Source organism: Danio aesculapii, chromosome 9 (assembly GCF_903798145.1).
Source record: "Danio aesculapii chromosome 9, fDanAes4.1, whole genome shotgun sequence".
NCBI lineage: Eukaryota > Metazoa > Chordata > Actinopteri > Cypriniformes > Danionidae > Danio > Danio aesculapii.
This window is the reverse complement of record NC_079443.1, coordinates 47,235,898-47,252,141: the sequence shown is the minus strand read 5'-3', so window position 1 is coordinate 47,252,141 and position 16,244 is coordinate 47,235,898. Positions and strand designations below refer to the sequence as shown.

The following is a 16,244-nucleotide window of genomic DNA, read 5'->3' as shown; positions in this document are numbered from 1 at the left end:
TTTAACTGCAGCTCGGCACTTTCATTCTGCAACATATTGTTTATACCCCGAATTATTGGATAATAAGTAAGTAAAGACTGGTGGAGGAGTGCTGTTTTAATGGAATATGGTACCGCACACCGAATGGTAAGAAAAAACCTCCACATTTGGTAATGCGGGTGTCTGTGGTCCTTTAAGGTAATAAAAAATCGCTGTTTACATGGTAGACTCTTAATCAGAGTATCGTCTTAATCATTTTTAAATGGGAGTATTGGTGTCTATGTAAATGTATTCAGTGAAAGTGCCAGATGATGTCGCAAGCTGTCAGAATCCCTGCTTGTAAAATATAGCCATACTTTAGAATGCTTCGCGATCGTGCGTGTTGATGAATCTGAAGGGAGGCGCTCACCGGGTGTGCTGTACTGCGTGCGTTGTTCTATATACAGTTGAAGTCAGAATTATTAGCCCCCCTTTGAATTTTTTTCTCTTTTTTTAAATATTTTTCAAATGTTTAATAGAGCAAGGAAATTTTCACAGTATGTCCGATAATATTTTTTCTTCTGGAGGATGTCTTATTTGTTTTATTTCGGCTAGAATAAAAGCGGTTTTTAATTTTTTAAACACCATTTTAAGGAAAAAATTATTAAAGCTATATATTTTTTTACCCCTTTAAGCTATTTTTTTCGATAGTCTACAGAACAAACCATCATTATACAATAACTGGTCTAATTACTCTTACCTGCCTAGTTAACCTAATGAACCTAGTTAAGCCTTTAAATGTCACTTTAAGCTGTATAGAAGTGTCTTGAAAAATATCTAGTCAAATATTATTTACTGTCATCATGGCAAAGATAAAATAAATCAGTTATTAGAAATGAGTTATTCAAACTATTATGTTTAGAAATGTGTTGAATAAATCCTCTGTCCGTTAAACAGAAATTGAGGAAAAAATAAACAGAGGCGTGAATAATTCAGGGGGGCTAATGATTCTGACTTCAACTGTATATATGACATATTTACAATAATGAAAAAAAAAATTTAAGTACCAAGATAAAAAAAAAATCTAACAAAAGTATGAGGCCAACTCAGGGGTAAGGGGTGTCGCCAAAGGAGTAAGTAGGAGTAAGAAGTGATGCCAAACAAAATAAAGAAATGCAACAAAACAATTCTAACTCAAAAGTAACCTCTCTTACCTTGATAGAAAGCATATTGAAAGAACAAAAAAAGTCTTCAGCATCATCGTATGTCGTATTTTTCCCGATTCTCAGCTGTCAGATACATAACAAAAGATGGCGTTCACCTTTTACCTGGTGTCTCTATAACAAGTTACCTACGAGTTTGCAAGATGGAAGTTGTACGAAGTCTTCCCTATCCACCTTACTCTGAGAAAAGAGTGAGGGGTAGTTCTGTATGGCATGGGAAAGAGCTGGCCATCAAAGTAACAAATAAATCAAATGGAATAAAAATTTACAAGAACAGAGAGATCTTAAAAAGTGGGCAAAAGGGTGCACAAGAATTTTACCCAAACAAAAGTTCAACAAAATTATCAAAAATCCAAATTGTGTCAGTAAAAAAATATGCAAAAATGAGATCAAACGCGCTTCTTTCTGCTCTTCCTGGCGTCCTTTTTATAATGCAGCGCCACGTCAGCCAATGATCAGTCTCCTGACCAATCAGCTGTCAGCATAGGCAGACCTAATGAAAATTACAGGCATGGAGAGGGTGGAGAGAGAGAGAAAGAGAGAGAAAGCTGAACGGGAGGAAAAGTACAAACAATATATGTCTACAGACGTAACAAAAAGTTCATGAAAGTCCTTGAATCTGGTGCCCATGAAAGTGTGGCAACCCTGTTCAGAGTTCGTAATAATACAAAAGGCAATAATAATAATTAAAAATCGTAGTTTATTCATGTTTTCAGTTGCTGAAAGAATTTAATCATGTTTTTTTTTCTTTGCTTCACTTTTTCATTTCACTGTTTCTAAACGAGCTCAAGTTCATTATTTCAAATATAGACATGCAGCGTCTTTTGGTACCTTTGACAGTGGAAACAAACCAAAAAAGTTTACTTTACCAAACCTGTACTGCTCAGTGAAAATGGATCATTAAGAAACTTGCAAGTCATGAAAGAAAAGTGAAATGAAACTCACCGTTGAATCCCATTTGCTACTCTCCTCCTCCACACAAGCTGCATGTAAACACAAATTTTTATTTTATTTGGAGATGATGAATCATTTGACAGCACTAAAAGTAATTTAATATATTCAATAAAAATAATGAATACAATTAAATGGACATAAGCTAAATAATATAAATTATAAATAAATAATCAAAAAATATTGAACTACACTGTTAACGATTTTTGTAAATAATACAGAATTTAACTGTAATATGAACTGTATTTTACTGTATTTTACCGTTATGCAGTATGTTGCTATATTTTATTTGCACTGTGCAAATTACCGTGTATGTTACAGTAAAGATATACAATACTGTAAATATACATCAAGATAAATGGTGCTGCAAATGTAAATACAGTATTTTTGCTGTAATTGATTTACAGTAGCTACTGGCGAACTGCTGCCAGTAAATTACTGTAGATTCTGCAGGAAATTAACAGTGTAAACATAGAGTGAAATATAAGTTAAAATCTAAAAGAAATATTATTGATGATAAATGAAATAATATAATGTTTAAATACAAATCTAGCAGCTAACTCCAGCTACTCAGTGTTGGTTTTATAACTGTGTGTTTACTCATTTAGTTTTTCTCTCTGGAGGTGTTAAAGGGAATTAAAGCAGCCCACAGATAGCGCTGTTGCATTGACCTGTGTTGTAATGCGGTGAGGTTGTGTCATCACTTCCTCGAGGGGAACCTCAGTGAAAACACTCTGGTTCCTTTGGGACGTCCCGCCGCTGGTCAGGCCACTTCTACAGACTGACAGCATCAATAGCTCATCAGCAGGGCTTTAAACGTTTGTTTTTTAAAGGGTGATGTAGTGTTTATATTCTTACACTCGCTTTTGATCAAAGCGGGCCCTCATTTATAGGTTTTGAGGTTGATGGGCACAGTTTTAATCATTTGTTGAATATTTAAGGGAGACACATTATGATAACATAAATAAATGGATGTTTATTGTTTTGTATGTGTGAATTAGTTTGTTCGTATCATTATTTTAGTTGAAATCTGTGGAAATGTCGTTTAGGGTAACAATAGTTTATTAGTAATATCATTTGATATTATGATTTATTCTTTTATATGTAAAGTACAGTTGAAATTAAGTAGGTTTTTATTGTTTTAAAAATATATCTGTCAAATAAAATTTTGTTATTATTAATATTTGACCCATTTTTCAATATTTTTGCTAAAGTTAGCTAAAAGTTTAAAGTAAATACTTTACTTGAATTTATTATACGTATACGTACAAGGCTCGGCATAAAGTATATGAGTACACCCCTCATAATTAAATCTCTCATTTAAATTCATATTTTTAATAGGAAGCTTTGCAATATTAGATTTATGCAAATATACTGTATTAGATTAGATTAGTCAGTACTGAAGCCAAATCTGGAGCTAATCTGACAAAATAACTTACAATAATGGTTCAAAAATTTGTAGCCCAAACTTATGTTCTAGAAAATTATTAAATAAAAGTTTCAAAACTAGCAAAAATCAAGAGAAACTAAATAAATAAATAAATAAAATTTAGTTGAAATTTTGTAAGTTGTTATTTTTTGCAATATTTTGCATGAATTTAAATGTATTATCTTTCCATTTCTAAATACTGTATGTTTGTTGACTAAAATATTATTTTAATAAATATATCTGTTTGATAAATATGTTTCGTTCAAATGTACCAATATATATTACCCATATTCACTGAAAAATAGAGAAAAATATTCATTTTCAAAATGGGGTGTACACCATTCTGCTGACCACTGTACTTCTATGTATCATTTTTGCATAATTAATTGGTTGTGACACCAAAATGGCACATTATGATAGTTTTGAATGTTCAGATTTTTATTTATTAGCTTGTTTGCAAATTTGTTACGGTCTACTTGAACTTAGATAAATACTTTTATTTCAGTGTTTCTTTAAATCATTGTATTTTCAACTAAAATGAAATATTAAGTCCGGGGGGGTTGAGTTTTTTTTTTTTTTTGCACTCGCAGCAAACTAATTGTTGGATGTGCATGGCATACTTTGCCATCAAACTGACATCATCAGAGAAGGACTGCCGTCCCAGAGTGGAAGCATGTAGTCAGAATTTGATTACATATTACCAAAACATTTATTTAATCCTTCTGTGGATTATCTTGCATATAATAAGTCTTTATTTTAGATTAGACTAACAATGTGCCCTAGAAAAAAAAATACATGTTTGATGACATGTGGACCTTAATTTGATTCATAAATGCATATGTTATGATGTTATGGGTTTGTAGACTTAATTGCTACCGTAATTTTTTTGAATGAATAGAAGCATAAATATTATTATATGGCTAATTGTAATGCTGTATGTTAAGGTTCATACACAGATATTAACTCTGTGCTAAACATTTGTTGATCAGCATGTTAATTGTGTGCCTCTATTTTAATACAAGACTCTTTTTTACAATACACATACTAATATATTATTATTTATATATTCATATATATATATATATATATATATATATATATATATATATATATATATATATATATATATTATTCATTTATTATTATTATTATTCATTTATTATTATTATTATTCATTTATTATTATTATTATTCATTTATTTATTCATTTATTTATTCATTTATTTATTTTGGTTATTATTATTTTTATATATTTATTATTATTATTATTCATTTATTTAGGTTATTATTATTATTATTATTATTATTATTATTATTATTTTGGTTATTATTAATAATAATTATTATTTTATTTATTTATTTATTATTATGATTTATTTTTGTTATTATTTTAATTATTCTTTATAAATTTTTAATTGTTGTTGTTGTTATTATTTTGGTTATTGTTATTATATATATTTTGGTTATTTATTATTTTGGTTATTATTTTGGTTAATAATTGTTATGAATATTATTATTATTATTATTATTAGCATTTTTTAATTAGCATTATGACAATGATCATGGTTATTATTATTATTATTGTTGTTGTTGTTGTTGTTGTTATTTTTGTTGTAGTTGCTGCTGTTTATTATTATTATTATTATTATTATTATTATTATTATTATTAATTTGGTTATTGTTATTATTATAAATTATTACTTTTATCATTAGTTTGGTTATTTATATTTTTAATTATTATTTATTTATTATTATTTTGGTCATTATTTTAATTTTAATTATTATAATTTAATTATTTTATTTATTTATTCCTATTTTGGTTATTATTTATATTATTAATTATTATTTTATTTATTTATTATTATTTTAGTTATTATTTAAATTTTTATTATTGTTATTTAATTATTTTATTTTTTATTATTATTATTTTGGTTATTATTATGATTATTATTATTATTATTTTATTTATTTATTATTATTTTGGTTATTTTTAGTTTTATTATTTATTTATTTATGTATTGACAGGTACCGTCAGCCACTATGTTGAATTCAAATTTAATATCACTCTGTTCATCCTCCATTCAAATAAGTTCATATTTGCTAATAACCCTCCTCTTGAGGCACTGCTAGATTACAGTCCTGTAAATTAATCTTAATGCCTACTGAAGGGATTGCATATCTAGTTTTTTTCATAATTAAAACTGTTCTCTTTTTCTTGTATGTGTCGTCTCTTGCCTGTGGGTTCCAGCACTAAATTGCACATTTCTGAAATACAGGAGGGAGACACTAAATCAGATGATGATGATGATGATCATGATGTGTTTGCTCCGGAAAGTGGTGTTTGCTCTGATCATCACAGGTGTTCCTGCAGAGCTGAGAGTGTAAATCAGTGTGTGTGAAAGTGAAGCCTGAAGGAAGCCCTCTAGTGGTGCAGATTCTTTGGTTTTTGTGCAGCTAGTGATGGAAATGGTTGAAGGAGACCTCGAGGCCAGACTGATCCTTTCAGCTAATGCCCGATTGGGGCTTCTATCAGACTTCTGTCATTAGTGCTGCTCACAGAGATTGTTTTTAAGACAGTTTGACACCATGTTTGAGGTGGTTCATGCTGCACAGAGGGTCAAACTGAACCTTATTTTATGTGGTGGTGGTGGAGACGAGAATAATGGATTGTGAAACTGCTGTGGGCGATTTAACTGCTGTATTTTAGTTACTTTCTGTGTTTATCTACCAGATTGGTTGGACTGATCTTCAGGAACTGTGAAGTTGATTCTAAAAGATTTCAACTGAGTTAACTAGGCTGGAGGATTTGATTATTTACATATTGCATAGGGCTGCACGATATTGGAAAAATCTGTCATTGCGATATTTTGTTTTGCTGCTTTAAATATTACCAGATGATTTGAATTTCTCTATTTGAAAAAATATCAATAATTTTGATCAACTGGGATGATCCAATCATTTTCTATGCAGTGCATCTGCATAAATTATAATAAATTACAAGCAAAAATAAATCAATAACACTGCTTCATGGTTTTCCGGAGAGTCTACCAGTATTCAAGTACATGAATTGAACGATAAAATGTCAAATAAGGTCACTGGTTTGAGTCCCGGTTGGGTCAGTTGGCATTTTTGTGTGGAGTTTGCATGTTCTCCCTCTGTTGGCGTAGGTTTCCTCCGGGTGCTCCGGTTCCCCCCACAAGTCCAGAGTCATGCGGTATAGGTGAATTGAATAAACCTAATTGGACATAGTGTATAAGTGTGAATGTAAGAGTTTGGGTTGCAGGTGGAAAGGCATCCGCTGCGTAAAACATGCTGGATAAGTTGGTGGTTCATTCCGCTGTGGCAGCCCTAGCCAGAACAAAACAAAAAACAGTTTTTGTTAGAACAAAAACTCCTTTTAATATGGAAAATATTCTTTCTATTGCGTGCTGTTGCTTTTAGTTAGAACACGGCTCAAGTCAGCCTTTAGGCTCAATAGTTAGGCACACTTCTTTTGATTGCCTGTGTTTTAAATCAGGCATGCAATACCTAGTTCAACCACTGGGTGTCAAACTTACATACTGCACCTTTAATGTAATGATATGCACCTTTTGTGAAGCTGCTTTGAAATTACAACTATTGTGTAAGCGCCATTCAAGTACACTTGAATTGAATTGAACAATCCTGTAAACAACTTGACAACAACCGTTCCCATTTTGAAAGAAACATGTGAGCGAGATCTAATCATTTCCTACTCCAGACCTTCTAGTAGCTGCTATTTGATCTCTCCATTAACATATCAACAGCCTCTTCTCATATATCACGTCTGTCACCTCTTAACCAGCGTCTCTCAACACCTCGGCCGTGTCCAGCAGCACTCGTTTTGGGCCTCTGGGACTCCGGCCCTCTTGTCCACATGATGATAAATCTGCTGACCGGCCCAAATGACCATGAGTTTTGAGAGATCCCGGAGTCGCCGCTGCCTCGGATGGCATATTTAGTCATTGTGCGCTTGGCAGGTCCTCTCTCGGGGTCCATAAAAACCCTCGAACGCTTTTCTTCTCAGCCCAGCTTGGGTTTCAAAACGATCCATTCTGCTGTGCTGTTTGCAGAAAGGCCGCCTGCTGCTCAAAGTGCCCCAGATCTGTTTCTCAGCCTACAGGAGAGAGAGATTTCCATGGAGTGTGATGGGAAATGCTCAGCACTTGTGTTCAGCAGGTACAGCACCTGTTGATGCTAGGATGATTCACTGCGTTCAAATATGCCCTGACAAAAATAACTTCTTCGGAAATAAAATCTTTGTAACTATTTGCACAAGCAATCTTATCTAATGTAGTGTGTTTTAATGTAGTGTGTTTATCGTGTATGGCCATACACCCAAAGCACTTCACAATCATGGGGGAAGTCTCTCCACACCACCACCAGTGTGCAGCAACCACTAGAATGATGCGACGGCAGCCACAGGACAACGGCGCCAGTGCGCTTACCACACACCAGCTATAGGTGGAGTGGAGAGACAGTGATAGAGCCAATTTGGTGGATGGGAATGATCAGGAGTGCTTTGATGTGCTTTTTAATGTGCTTTGATTGACACAGTAATGTGTTCTTTTAACTAAAAACTAAATAGAAATGTGTTCTCAAAATAAATACTAAACTAAACCTTACAAAACCATTAATGAAATGAACTAAACTGAAATTTACAGAGCATTTGTAAATGGCATCAAAATAAAAATAATTATCTATAAAAAATGTATTAACTATAATTACCTTGGTTTCCTCTTGACTTAAATCATTTACATGTCATGCAAATCCTTTTGGTTACCGAACAACCAATCAAATCGCTCTTTTTAGCAGACGCTGATTATGCTGAATCATGCCAAGTCTGGCCAACTCACTCCGATGTTAACTAGATGAGAGGGAATGTGCAAAGGTCACTCATTTAAATTATGAAAAGGTATTACAGTAAACATCAGGGTTTTATTGACACCACAAAATAAATTATATTAATATGAAATGATCGACTTTTTAATTTGTACAAACAATATATGTCATCCTATTGCACAGCCCTAATAGGCACTCCTTAAGGTTATTGTGTCAGTGCATTTCCTCACACACTGTATATGTTTGTGTGCGTTTTTGTGGTTTACAGAGACGGTTTATTTGTATAATGACGTGGGTATGATGTAGTTTTACTCTTTTACTGTGGTTTACGAGGACAAGCCTGATGTCTTTGTAATTCAAAGGGGTAGGACGGTATATATAAGCGATTTTTACCGTATAAAATACATCATGCCTAAGGAGTGTCCTTGTAAACCCCCAATACCAGTGTGTGCGTGTGTATGCAGGGATTGTATACCGGGTGTGCGCTTGGTCAGTCTCACCAGGTGCTGGGCTGCTGGCAGGTGTCGTCTCAACACACACACACACAGACACACACACTCTTCGTTACTTCCTGCCAAACACTTGTCTCCTGCCAGTGAACGGCTCTTGGCACATGATCTCTGCACTGAGCCACAGTCTGCCCACCACCCGCTGCATCTACAAGAGCTTTCCCATCCAACGCATGGTCAGTCATGCGGCCATTGTTCTTAAACCCTGCTTATACCTGATATCAGCGTCTGTCACTGGGCACTAATCAACGCGACCAGATACTGCTCTCCAATAGGCTTCAGTGAAACTTTTAAATGGTTCTCATAATGCAGAAGGTAATAAAGGGATTATAAGTAATGTTAGCATATGGATATGTTGGAGAAAAGCTAAACATGATGATCTTAGATGTTTCCAGCAGGGCCTATAAGTCAATGTAAATGTAAATAAATAAGTAAATATAAATAAATAAATACAAATAAAAAAGTATGAATAAATAAACAAGTATAAATATAAATAAGTATAAATATGTATATGTATATATATATATATATATATATATATATATATATATATATGTATATGTATATATATATATATATATATATATATGTATGTATGTATGTATATATATATATATGTATGTGTGTATGTATATATATATATATGTATGTATATGTATGTATGTATATATTGTACATTTTTTTTTTAGTTAGCAAAAGTGTTTTTGACCAATAGTTTTAGTTTTCATTTACTAAAATAACATGGATACAGTTACATGAAACAAACTAAACATTAATAATACAATTAACTATATTTGTTTATTTATTTACAGTATAAGTTCACTGTCCTGCAGAATCTACAGTAACTACAGTAACTTACTGTAAATCAATTACATCAAGAATACTGTATTTACATTCACAGCACCATTTATCTTGCTATATATATATATATATATATATATATATATATATATATACTGTAAAATATACAGTAAAATATACTGTAATTTTCAGAATGTCACTTTAAAATACAGTACCATATTTTATAACCATCCTACAGTACAATGCAGTTCATATTACAGTTAAATACTGTGTTATTTACAACAATTGTTAACAGAGATGTTTAAGCTATTTATTCTAATCTGATCTACTAAAATAAAGTCGCTAAATCGGAGAGCATTTTTGATAATGGCGTTTCACTTGTTCTCTGATAATGTATTAGCTCTGTTCCAAGTCCTATTGAGCTGCCTACCTAGACAGCATTGTAAGGCAGCATATAGGCTCACTTCCAACTCAGAGACTCTTCCAACAGCTAGGACGCGACCTTATGTTGCTGTCTAAGGTACTTCATTTTGGCCAGATTCAAAGGCAGCATGACGTGACTTTCATAGAGAATGCAGTTCTATAATGCATCGCCATGAGGCCAGATTTAAAATCAGATCAAATTGCATTGAGTAATAGTTCATTTGTTTTTGTGTTTTGTTTGTTTGTGTTTTTTTCTTTTTCGTTTTCTGCTCTCATTTCTCTTCTCTGCTCTTATTTTCTTTTTTCTTCTCTTTTATTTATTTTTTTGCTCATTTCTTTTCTTTTCTATTTTCTTTTTATTTAGCCCTGTTCTCTTTTATTGTCTTTTTTTCAATTTCTTATTTTTTTCCATTTTCTGTTTTCTCTTCTCCTCTCTTCTCTTCTCTTCTCTTCTCTTCTCTTCTCTTCTCTTCTCTTCTCTTCTCTTCTCTTCTCTTCTCTTCTCTTCTCTTCTCTTCTCTTCTCTCTTCCTGTTCTCTTTGCTCTTTTAATTTTTTTTTCTTTTTTTCCCTTTCTTTTTTTTCTATTTTTTTGCCTTTTTTCTTTTCTTTTCGCTTCTTTTCTCTTTTTTTCTGTTCTCTTTTCTTTTCTGATTACTTTTTCCTTATTTTATTTCTCTTTTCTTTTTTATTCTTGTTTTTTTTGTTTTCCTTTTTTCATTTTTCTTTCCTTTTCTTTTCTTTTCTGGTGTTCTCTGCTCTTTTTTTTTCTTTTTTCCTCTCTTTTCTTTTTTCTTATTTCTTGTCTCTTCTTTCCTCTCTGCTATTTTTTATTTTCTCGTTTCATTTTCTTTACTTCTCTTATTTCTCTCTTTGTATTATTTTTCTTAGTTTTTTCTATTTTTCTCTTCTATTCTCTTTTCTGTTTTCTTTCCCATTTTTCCTTTTCTTTTATTTCTTTTCCTTCTCTTTTCTTTTTACTTTTTCTTTTCTTTTCTTTTTTCTGATTTTCTTTCCTATTCTTTTGTTTTATATTTTTTTCAATCTTTTTCTTTATTTTCCTTTTCTTTCACTTGCTTTCCTGTCCTGTCCTGTCCTGTCCTTTCCTTTCCTTTCCTTTCCTTTCCTTTCCTTTCCTTCCCTTTCCTTTCCTTTCATTTCAATTTATTTTCTTTTCCCTTTATTAACTGACATTAATTTCCAGTAGTTTTGAAACATTTTTTAAATAGTATTTTGCTTTTATTTATTTGCATTTTTAAGCCACAAGGAAAATATTTGCATTTTATATTATTATTATTATTATTATTATTATTATTATTATTATTATTATTATTATTATTATTATTATTATTATTATTATAAAATATAATATTTTTATATTTTGTTATATTTATATTGTGTATTTTACATTATATATGCTATTTTTGTTGTTTTGTTCTTATTTTATAATAATCCTGACATTCCTTAGAATTATTATATTATTAAGTTAAATATTTGTAATGATACTTTCCTATTTGACATTTTATGGTTAGATTACTTATGTTATTTGAAATTAAATTTTTTGTACTTTATTTATAGGATTTTTTTTATAAATTTGCACAAAACAGAAAAACAAGCAGTCAACAACAGCAACAAAAACAAATATAAAAAAACTCGCATCTCCGACACTAATTTGCTTTAACAGAAGAGCTAACAGTCTGCAAACATTAAAGTCCTCAAGTGTTACACAAAGGCGCTTTAGACATTTGTAGTATTATGTGGGATTTTTTTTTTTTTGGCATGCACATAATGTTTTTTATTTAATTAGATTAAATTTTACTCTATTCTATTTTCCTACGTTCATAGCTTTAACAAAGTTAGCTGCAGCCGAGAGACAGAAGGTTTTTCAGCTGAAGCACATGATGAGAATGGACACTTGATCAGGCCATTACATGCATTTAGAAAGACGCACATCCTGCGATTATAGACAATCAGGCTAGTGCACGTTATACAGGAATATCCCCACATCTGATATGCAGCAGAGAACGAGAGCCTCCTGTATAAATCCTCTAAATTACGTCCTCCCTCATGCTGTGTTAGACATTTTTTTTCTCCCCCCAAATCCCCTGCACACAAACAGAAAGCGCGAGTCAGGACGGAGCGACCTCAAACAGACCTGTCACCAGCAGCGGTGGCTATTTTTAGCTCCGAGCCTCTGCTTGTTCCCGAATCAGCCTTTAATTCCCTGAGTATTCCTGCGCTGGATCTGTGAGTGTGTGTGTGGGGCAGGCCGGATGTGTTAAACCCTCAGGAAGCCCTGTGTCATGTCAAAATGAGTTTATTAATAACAATCTAAGCTGGACTCATTTGTAGATGAGGATGTAATTAGTGTGTTTGTTTGTTTGTGAAAATGGCTTATTTTTTGGCTAAAGATGACAGATGAAACGTTGATTTGTAAACCTGTTTTTGAATAAATACCGATTGACAACTTAAAGGGATAGTTCACCCAAAAATGTAAAACATTTTTGGAATTATGTTTGTTGCTGGCACTTATTGACTTCCATAGTACTACTACTATGGAAGTCGATTGGTGCCAGCAGCCAGCATTCTTCAGAATACCTTGTTTTGTGTTCAGTGCATACCTGTCAACCCTCCAGTTTTTTCCCGGGTTTCTCCCGTATTTTATTTTTTCTATCCCGCTATCATCCTGTAAAGGTATTGTTTCGTATTTCTCCCGTATTTTCAGTCTTTCTCTGAATGATGGCAGTAAACATTAAAGAGCCGTTCCTCCCTATATGCAACCCATACCGCCGAACCACCAGGGGCCGCCCTTGCTCTTAAATGCAAGTCTGTTCTGTGCTTTTGTTTTATTTAGGCATGAAAACACTTTGAAATAAATATAAAAACGTTGGGAATCTCTTCCTTTTTATTACAAGAGCCGTCACCAATCCTATGCAATCCTCAAGACAGTCCTATAGCAGTGCGTGACTGTCAGCTGATGCGCTCCATAGTGATAAACAGATGCTGTTTATTTGAAGAGGAGCGAAAGTCTGGGTTTTGGGTGCGTGTTTGAACAGACATATACACATAATTAATAATAATAATCTAAAGATGTCATTGTTGGTGTTTTTTTTTTTTGTTTGTTTTTCTTTTTCAAACACAACTAATTTTGTCCTAAATGAGCATAAAAAGTTAATAAAGCAATGGAATGCTTTCATTATAACATTAGATGTGTGCATTTTTAAAGTGACACCTGTTATTTAATGTAATCAAATGAAAAATAATAATAAATGAGATTCATTCGTTGCTCTTTGATCAGAATTTGTAAGTTATACAGTGAAGAAAAGATGAATGAGATTTGATAATTTGATTCTATTTCTTTATAATAGCTATTCATTTTAATAAGTTGAACTGTTTGCTAATATATTTGCTGAGTGGTTTGGTTTGGTACGCTTTTATGTCCGTTTTTACTGTCAAAGGGTACCATAAAGTGAATTGTTGCGTACTATCTGGGTACCTTTTCAAAATGCTTCCTAGAACAACAAAATGGCTATCAAAAGGCGGAGCTAGACATGCACTTGAATGCTATTGGTATACAGAGAAACTTCACTAGCTCATGCACAAGCCAGGAGAATGAAAACAAAGGAAGCGGCATTTTTAAATACACATCCAAGACATTACATCGTAACAATATATTCATATAATAACAAGCCATGGTCAACCCGAGCTCAAACAAACCTTGTTGTCGTCTTGATGAACAACCCCAAACCAAGACAAAGAGCAGAATCTGCCGTGTCCTGTTGTTTACAACAGGCGTTCCCAAACTTTTCAGCCTGCGATCCCTAAAATAACAATGCCAATGACTCGTGACCCCTAAATTCCTCAGAGGTGGTTATAAATATACAAACGCGCACAAAATAATAGGCCTATATAACATGAGCATATTGACAACACAAAACAGTGCAACAGTCAAACAAACATGTTATTTTTATAGTCATTTATTAATTTGTTTTATTTAATATTAACCTCAACTAATGAGGCTAGTGGACACAATGATTTGAGCCTATTCTTGGTTTAATTTTGGAGTCCGTCAAACAGAGATTAGTCTCAATGTTCTGTTGTGGCCTGTATTTATTTTTTATGTATTTGATTGCAATAAAGATGTAAGAAAGGTGCTATAAAATCAATCTGCTGCAGCTGACGCAACACAATCTCATGGCAATTCGTAACTTTTTTTTTAGTGGCTAATTCGTACGAATTCGTACGATCTAATTCGTACAATTTAGTACGATTTGCTCATCCTCCAATGACGGTTGGGTTTAGGGGCGGGGTTAGGTGCCACGCCTCCTTTTTAAAATCGTACCATTTCGTACGACTGAACTCGTACGAATTAGCCACTAAACTGTCAAAACGTAAAATACTTACGTTTTCTCGTGAGATCAGGCTGGCTGACGCTATTGCTGTGTTGTTAATCTAACGTAAATACACCAATACTATGAAACAAAATAATTTAAAGACTGATGGCTTTTCTTTTGCATGTTGCTGCTTTTTAAAAACTATTATTTTAATCTTCTGTGGGTTATGGTTACAATATGGTAATTCTAATAGTTTAATATAATTTACTTGACTTTTGGAAATCATCAAGCAACCCCCTGTCATTGTCCCGCGACCCCCGAGAACCACTGGTTTACAAGGACATCTAAAGCGCGGACAGTTTCACTTTCTACAGAGAGCTTGTATGCACTTGCCGTGCATCTATATTTGAAATAATGAACTTCTTGAGCTGATGATAATAACTTGTGCGTGATTATTGAAATGCTTCTGACATAAGATGACATGAAGCATGAAAAAACAAAGGAGAAGCCCGAAAAAACAAAGGAGCAAATGATTCTTTCAGCAACCTAAAACATGCACAAACTGCCATGTATAGGTATTATCATCACCCTTTGGCGAAAATACTTTCTAACAAGAGGCTACATGTGCTGGTGAAGATTAAAAATGAGAGGTTTGTGCTGACTATATATATTTCATACCGTTTTTGAACTCAAGTAAGGCCTAAATGTAAGTTTTGAGTATTTTTATTTGTAAATTGGTAACATTTCAGACTGTAAGGGGCTGTATGTGTTCATATATGTTGCATTTATTTATTTATATTATATAATTGCAGACGTTCAGAGAAAAGTTAGTAATAAACATTACTACACAAGTATTTATGTGTGCAAACCCTCTTATAAAGTTTAGTAAGAAGTGCCTCCCATGTGATATGAGAACTTCAGGTGTGAATGACGTCGACTGCAACTTTGTCACACACCACCATTGGTACCGTTTGGAGACATTTTGAAACCAATCATCTATCTCTACACAGTTCAACCCAGTATTTTCTTTTTGTTTTAAAAATTCTGCCTTTAATGTGAAATCATTGGATGATTTGAGATGAATCTAGCATCATTTGCTTTGCAGATTTACTTGTAAACACGTCAGACTGCGAAAGTAAAATAGACTGTGAATGCTGTTTCATGTTGACTCTAATGTATCTCGGTGTGATGTGGCATGTGCTACTGTACTGTGTGTGTGTGTGTGATCATGTAATCGTGGCTCTGATGCCACACAGACAGACGGACTTCTCCTCATCTAGTCCATCAGGCTCTGGTGTCGTCTTTCTGCCATCTGCCACCGCCAGCCAGTCTGTCCATCTCACCATCACAAACACACACATGCATGCAGACACACACACACATGGCCTCAGCATTTCACTTTTCTTTAACACCTTCTAAATTTTGATGGGCAGTACTTCAGATGTGGTTTTGATTGAATCCAAAAATTGAATCAAAGTTGTGGAATTTTTGAACCCAGTGACTTTATGTATACAGTATATTCGAATATTAAATATTTATATTTATTTAGATTTAAATATTAAACATATTATGTATTAAAACCTTTTTTTATTTGCGATATTTACTGTGTACCATCATTTTGTGATTATAGTTTTAATGACATTGCTGTTTCCTGAGAGCCATAAAGCATTCACGAAAACAAAAAAACAGTTAAATAAATAAAATATATCAATACAAATAGTCTGACAAAGCCAGAACACTACCTTTCTGTGGTTTCG

General features: G+C 32.8%; 1 protein-coding gene across 1 annotated transcript in view; it reads left to right on the top strand.

Moving 5' to 3' along the window:
• The window catches only part of hdac4 (histone deacetylase 4), a 431,285-nt gene that overhangs the window by 126,287 nt on the left and 288,754 nt on the right, over positions 1-16,244 (top strand). The gene's annotated exons all lie outside the window — the stretch shown is intronic.